At 41.0% G+C, this 6238-nt stretch overlaps 1 long non-coding RNA gene across 2 annotated transcripts; it reads right to left on the reverse strand.

The window, feature by feature from the left end:
• Positions 1–1673: 1673 nt before the first annotated feature.
• Positions 1674–5922, reverse strand: LOC126744562 (uncharacterized). Of its 2 annotated transcripts, none has more exons than XR_007663233.1 (3): positions 5647–5922; positions 3723–3815; positions 1674–2990 (listed from the first exon to the last, which is right to left on the reverse strand). It is a non-coding gene; the product is annotated as an uncharacterized LOC126744562 (long non-coding RNA). The 2 variants fall into 2 exon arrangements; XR_007663234.1 differs by lacking the exon at positions 1674–2990 and adding an exon at positions 3127–3356.
• Positions 5923–6238: the final 316 nt, after the last annotated feature.

Here is a 6238-nt window from a genome sequence, read left to right on the forward strand (position 1 = left end):
TTTTTGAGGCCAAAAATGGGCATCAAAAATGCCATATCTCAGCTATTAGAAGAGCTACGACCTTGCGGATGGTCTCGTTGGATTTAGAATGACGAAACTAAGACAGAACCGTTGGAATTTTCCCGATAGCTCCCATAGAAGCCGAGATATCGACCTTCAAAGTTTGGGTTTTTTCATTTTTCGGGTATACCCCCCCGTATCGAATTTTTTCACCAAAAATTGATTTTTGTCGAAATCAAACTAAGTATACCAGCGTCTTAATTGGGTCACCTAGATTACGAAAACACCGGGTTGTAGCAGGATCCGAGCAGAACTAAGGGAATGAGAGCACTTTGAAAATCGTGAAAAAGTCGTTTTCGACGTCCGTTTTTGAGGCCAAAAATGGGCATCAAAAATGCCATATCTCAGCTATTAGAAGAGCTACGACCTTGCGGATAGTCTCGTTGGATTTAGAATGACGAAACTAAGACAGAACCGTTGGAATTTTCCCGATAGCTCCCATAGAAGCCGAGATATCGACCTTCAAAGTTTGGGTTTTTTCATTTTTCGGGTATACCCCCCCGTATCGAATTTTTTCACCAAAAATTGATTTTTGTCGAAATCAAACTAAGTATACCAGCGTCTTAATTGGGTCACCTAGATTACGAAAACACCGGGTTGTAGCAGGATCTGAGCAAAACTAAGGGAATGAGAGCACTTTGAAAATCGTGAAAAAGTCGTTTTCGACGTCCGTTTTTGAGGCCAAAAATGGGCATCAAAAATGCCATATCTCAGCTATTAGAAGAGCTACGACCTTGCGGATAGTCTCGTTGGATTTAGAATGACGAAACTAAGACAGAACCGTTGGAATTTTCCCGATAGCTCCCATAGAAGCCGAGATATCGACCTTCAAAGTTTGGGTTTTTTCATTTTTCGGGTATACCCCCCCGTATCGAATTTTTTCACCAAAAATTGATTTTTGTCGAAATCAAACTAAGTATACCAGCGTCTTAATTGGGTCACCTAGATTACGAAAACACCGGGTTATAGCAGGATCCGAGCAGAACTAAGGGAATGAGAGCACTTTGAAAATCGTGAAAAAGTCGTTTTCGACGTCCGTTTTTGAGGCCAAAAATGGGCATCAAAAATGCCATATCTCAGCTATTAGAAGAGCTACGACCTTGCGGATAGTCTCGTTGGATTTAGAATGACGAAACTAAGACAGAACCGTTGGAATTTTCCCGATAGCTCCCATAGAAGCCGAGATATCGACCTTCAAAGTTTGGGTTTTTTCATTTTTCGGGTATACCCCCCCGTATCGAATTTTTTCACCAAAAATTGATTTTTGTCGAAATCAAACTAAGTATACCAGCGTCTTAATTGGGTCACCTAGATTACGAAAACACCGGGTTGTAGCAGGATCTGAGCAAAACTAAGGGAATGAGAGCACTTTGAAAATCGTGAAAAAGTCGTTTTCGACGTCCGTTTTTGAGGCCAAAAATGGGCATCAAAAATGCCATATCTCAGCTATTAGAAGAGCTACGACCTTGCGGATAGTCTCGTTGGATTTAGAATGACGAAACTAAGACAGAACCGTTGGAATTTTCCCGATAGCTCCCATAGAAGCCGAGATATCGACCGTCAAAGTTTGGGTTTTTTTCATTTTTCGGGTATACCCCCCCGTATCGAATTTTTTCACCAAAAATTGATTTTTGTCGAAATCAAACTAAGTATACCAGCGTCTTAATTGGGTCACCTAGATTACGAAAACACCGGGTTGTAGCAGGATCTGAGCAAAACTAAGGGAATGAGAGCACTTTGAAAATCGTGAAAAAGTCGTTTTCGACGTCCGTTTTTGAGGCCAAAAATGGGCATCAAAAATGCCATATCTCAGCTATTAGAAGAGCTACGACCTTGCGGATGGTCTCGTTGGATTTAGAATGACGAAACTAAGACAGAACCGTTGGAATTTTCCCGATAGCTCCCATAGAAGCCGAGATATCGACCTTCAAAGTTTGGGTTTTTTCATTTTTCGGGTATACCCCCCCGTATCGAATTTTTTCACCAAAAATTGATTTTTGTCGAAATCAAACTAAGTATACCAGCGTCTTAATTGGGTCACCTAGATTACGAAAACACCGGGTTGTAGCAGGATCTGAGCAAAACTAAGGGAATGAGAGCACTTTGAAAATCGTGAAAAAGTCGTTTTCGACGTCCGTTTTTGAGGCCAAAAATGGGCATCAAAAATGCCATATCTCAGCTATTAGAAGAGCTACGACCTTGCGGATAGTCTCGTTGGATTTAGAATGACGAAACTAAGACAGAACCGTTGGAATTTTCCCGATAGCTCCCATAGAAGCCGAGATATCGACCGTCAAAGTTTGGGTTTTTTCATTTTTCGGGTATACCCCCCCGTATCGAATTTTTTCACCAAAAATTGATTTTTGTCGAAATCAAACTAAGTATACCAGCGTCTTAATTGGGTCACCTAGATTACGAAAACACCGGGTTGTAGCAGGATCTGAGCAAAACTAAGGGAATGAGAGCACTTTGAAAATCGTGAAAAAGTCGTTTTCGACGTCCGTTTTTGAGGCCAAAAATGGGCATCAAAAATGCCATATCTCAGCTATTAGAAGAGCTACGACCTTGCGGATAGTCTCGTTGGATTTAGAATGACGAAACTAAGACAGAACCGTTGGAATTTTCCCGATAGCTCCCATAGAAGCCGAGATATCGACCGTCAAAGTTTGGGTTTTTTCATTTTTCGGGTATACCCCCCCGTATCGAATTTTTTCACCAAAAATTGATTTTTGTCGAAATCAAACTAAGTATACCAGCGTCTTAATTGGGTCACCTAGATTACGAAAACACCGGGTTGTAGCAGGATCTGAGCAAAACTAAGGGAATGAGAGCACTTTGAAAATCGTGAAAAAGTCGTTTTCGACGTCCGTTTTTGAGGCCAAAAATGGGCATCAAAAATGCCATATCTCAGCTATTAGAAGAGCTACGACCTTGCGGATGGTCTCGTTGGATTTAGAATGACGAAACTAAGACAGAACCGTTGGAATTTTCCCGATAGCTCCCATAGAAGCCGAGATATCGACCTTCAAAGTTTGGGTTTTTTCATTTTTCGGGTATACCCCCCCGTATCGAATTTTTTCACCAAAAATTGATTTTTGTCGAAATCAAACTAAGTATACCAGCGTCTTAATTGGGTCACCTAGATTACGAAAACACCGGGTTATAGCAGGATCCGAGCAGAACTAAGGGAATGAGAGCACTTTGAAAATCGTGAAAAAGTCGTTTTCGACGTCCGTTTTTGAGGCCAAAAATGGGCATCAAAAATGCCATATCTCAGCTATTAGAAGAGCTACGACCTTGCGGATAACACATCTCGTGAGAGTGACGAAACTAAGACAGAACCGTTGGAATTTTCCCGATAGCTCCCATAGAAGCCGAGATATCGACCGTCAAAGTTTGGGTTTTTTCATTTTTCGGGTATACCCCCCCCGTATCGAATTTTTTCACCAAAAATTGATTTTTGTCGAAATCAAACTAAGTATACCAGCGTCTTAATTGGGTCACCTAGATTACGAAAACACCGGGTTGTAGCAGATCTGAGCAAAAACTAAGGGAATGAGAGCACTTTGAAAATCGTGAAAAAGTCGTTTTCGACGTCCGTTTTTGAGGCCAAAAATGGGCATCAAAAAATGCCATATCTCAGCTATTAGAAGAGCTACGACCTTGCGGATAGTCTCGTTGGATTTAGAATGACGAAACTAAGACAGAACCGTTGGAATTTTCCCGATAGCTCCCATAGAAGCCGAGATATCGACCTTCAAAGTTTGGGTTTTTTCATTTTTCGGGTATACCCCCCCGTATCGAATTTTTTCACCAAAAATTGATTTTTGTCGAAATCAAACTAAGTATACCAGCGTCTTAATTGGGTCACCTAGATTACGAAAACACCGGGTTATAGCAGGATCCGAGCAGAACTAAGGGAATGAGAGCACTTTGAAAATCGTGAAAAAGTCGTTTTCGACGTCCGTTTTTGAGGCCAAAAATGGGCATCAAAAATGCCATATCTCAGCTATTAGAAGAGCTACGACCTTGCGGATAGTCTCGTTGGATTTAGAATGACGAAACTAAGACAGAACCGTTGGAATTTTCCCGATAGCTCCCATAGAAGCCGAGATATCGACCGTCAAAGTTTGGGTTTTTTCATTTTTCGGGTATACCCCCCCGTATCGAATTTTTTCACCAAAAATTGATTTTTGTCGAAATCAAACTAAGTATACCAGCGTCTTAATTGGGTCACCTAGATTACGAAAACACCGGGTTGTAGCAGGATCTGAGCAAAACTAAGGGAATGAGAGCACTTTGAAAATCGTGAAAAAGTCGTTTTCGACGTCCGTTTTTGAGGCCAAAAATGGGCATCAAAAATGCCATATCTCAGCTATTAGAAGAGCTACGACCTTGCGGATAGTCTCGTTGGATTTAGAATGACGAAACTAAGACAGAACCGTTGGAATTTTCCCGATAGCTCCCATAGAAGCCGAGATATCGACCGTCAAAGTTTGGGTTTTTTCATTTTTCGGGTATACCCCCCCGTATCGAATTTTTTCACCAAAAATTGATTTTTGTCGAAATCAAACTAAGTATACCAGCGTCTTAATTGGGTCACCTAGATTACGAAAACACCGGGTTGTAGCAGGATCTGAGCAAAACTAAGGGAATGAGAGCACTTTGAAAATCGTGAAAAAGTCGTTTTCGACGTCCGTTTTTGAGGCCAAAAATGGGCATCAAAAATGCCATATCTCAGCTATTAGAAGAGCTACGACCTTGCGGATGGTCTCGTTGGATTTAGAATGACGAAACTAAGACAGAACCGTTGGAATTTTCCCGATAGCTCCCATAGAAGCCGAGATATCGACCGTCAAAGTTTGGGTTTTTTCATTTTTCGGGTATACCCCCCCGTATCGAATTTTTTCACCAAAAATTGATTTTTGTCGAAATCAAACTAAGTATACCAGCGTCTTAATTGGGTCACCTAGATTACGAAAACACCGGGTTGTAGCAGGATCTGAGCAAAACTAAGGGAATGAGAGCACTTTGAAAATCGTGAAAAAAGTCGTTTTCGACGTCCGTTTTTGAGGCCAAAAATGGGCATCAAAAATGCCATATCTCAGCTATTAAAAGAGCTACGACCTTGCGGATAGTCTCGTTGGATTTAGAATGATGAAACTAAGACAGAACCGTTGGAATTTTCCCGATAGCTCCCATAGAAGCCGAGATATCGACCTTCAAAGTTTGGGTTTTTTCATTTTTCGGGTATACCCCCCCGTATCGAATTTTTTCACCAAAAATTGATTTTTGTCGAAATCAAACTAAGTATACCAGCGTCTTAATTGGGTCACCTAGATTACGAAAACACCGGGTTGTAGCAGGATCTGAGCAAAACTAAGGGAATGAGAGCACTTTGAAAATCGTGAAAAAGTCGTTTTCGACGTCCGTTTTTGAGGCCAAAAATGGGCATCAAAAATGCCATATCTCAGCTATTAGAAGAGCTACGACCTTGCGGATGGTCTCGTTGGATTTAGAATGACGAAACTAAGACAAAACCGTTGGAATTTTCCCGATAGCTCCCATAGAAGCCGAGATATCGACCGTCAAAGTTTGGGTTTTTTCATTTTTCGGGTATACCCCCCCGTATCGAATTTTTTCACCAAAAATTGATTTTTGTCGAAATCAAACTAAGTATACCAGCGTCTTAATTGGGTCACCTAGATTACGAAAACACCGGGTTGTAGCAGGATCTGAGCAAAACTAAGGGAATGAGAGCACTTTGAAAATCGTGAAAAAGTCGTTTTCGACGTCCGTTTTTGAGGCCAAAAATGGGCATCAAAAATGCCATATCTCAGCTATTAGAAGAGCTACGACCTTGCGGATGGTCTCGTTGGATTTAGAATGACGAAACTAAGACAAAACCGTTGGAATTTTCCCGATAGCTCCCATAGAAGCCGAGATATCGACCGTCAAAGTTTGGGTTTTTTCATTTTTCGGGTATACCCCCCCGTATCGAATTTTTTCACCAAAAATTTTTTTTTTTCGACCGTTTTTGAGGCCAAAATAATTTTAGGGTCATAGAGAGAGACTCCCATTTCAGAAAAAAAATATAGGTAGTTCCATTTAAATAAAAGTTCAAAGTATGTATCACGCTTTTTTGGGACACCCTGTATCAACCAAACTAATTTTAAAA

The sequence above is a fragment of the Anthonomus grandis genome, chromosome 14, assembly GCF_022605725.1.
Source record: "Anthonomus grandis grandis chromosome 14, icAntGran1.3, whole genome shotgun sequence".
Taxonomy (NCBI): domain Eukaryota; kingdom Metazoa; phylum Arthropoda; class Insecta; order Coleoptera; family Curculionidae; genus Anthonomus; species Anthonomus grandis.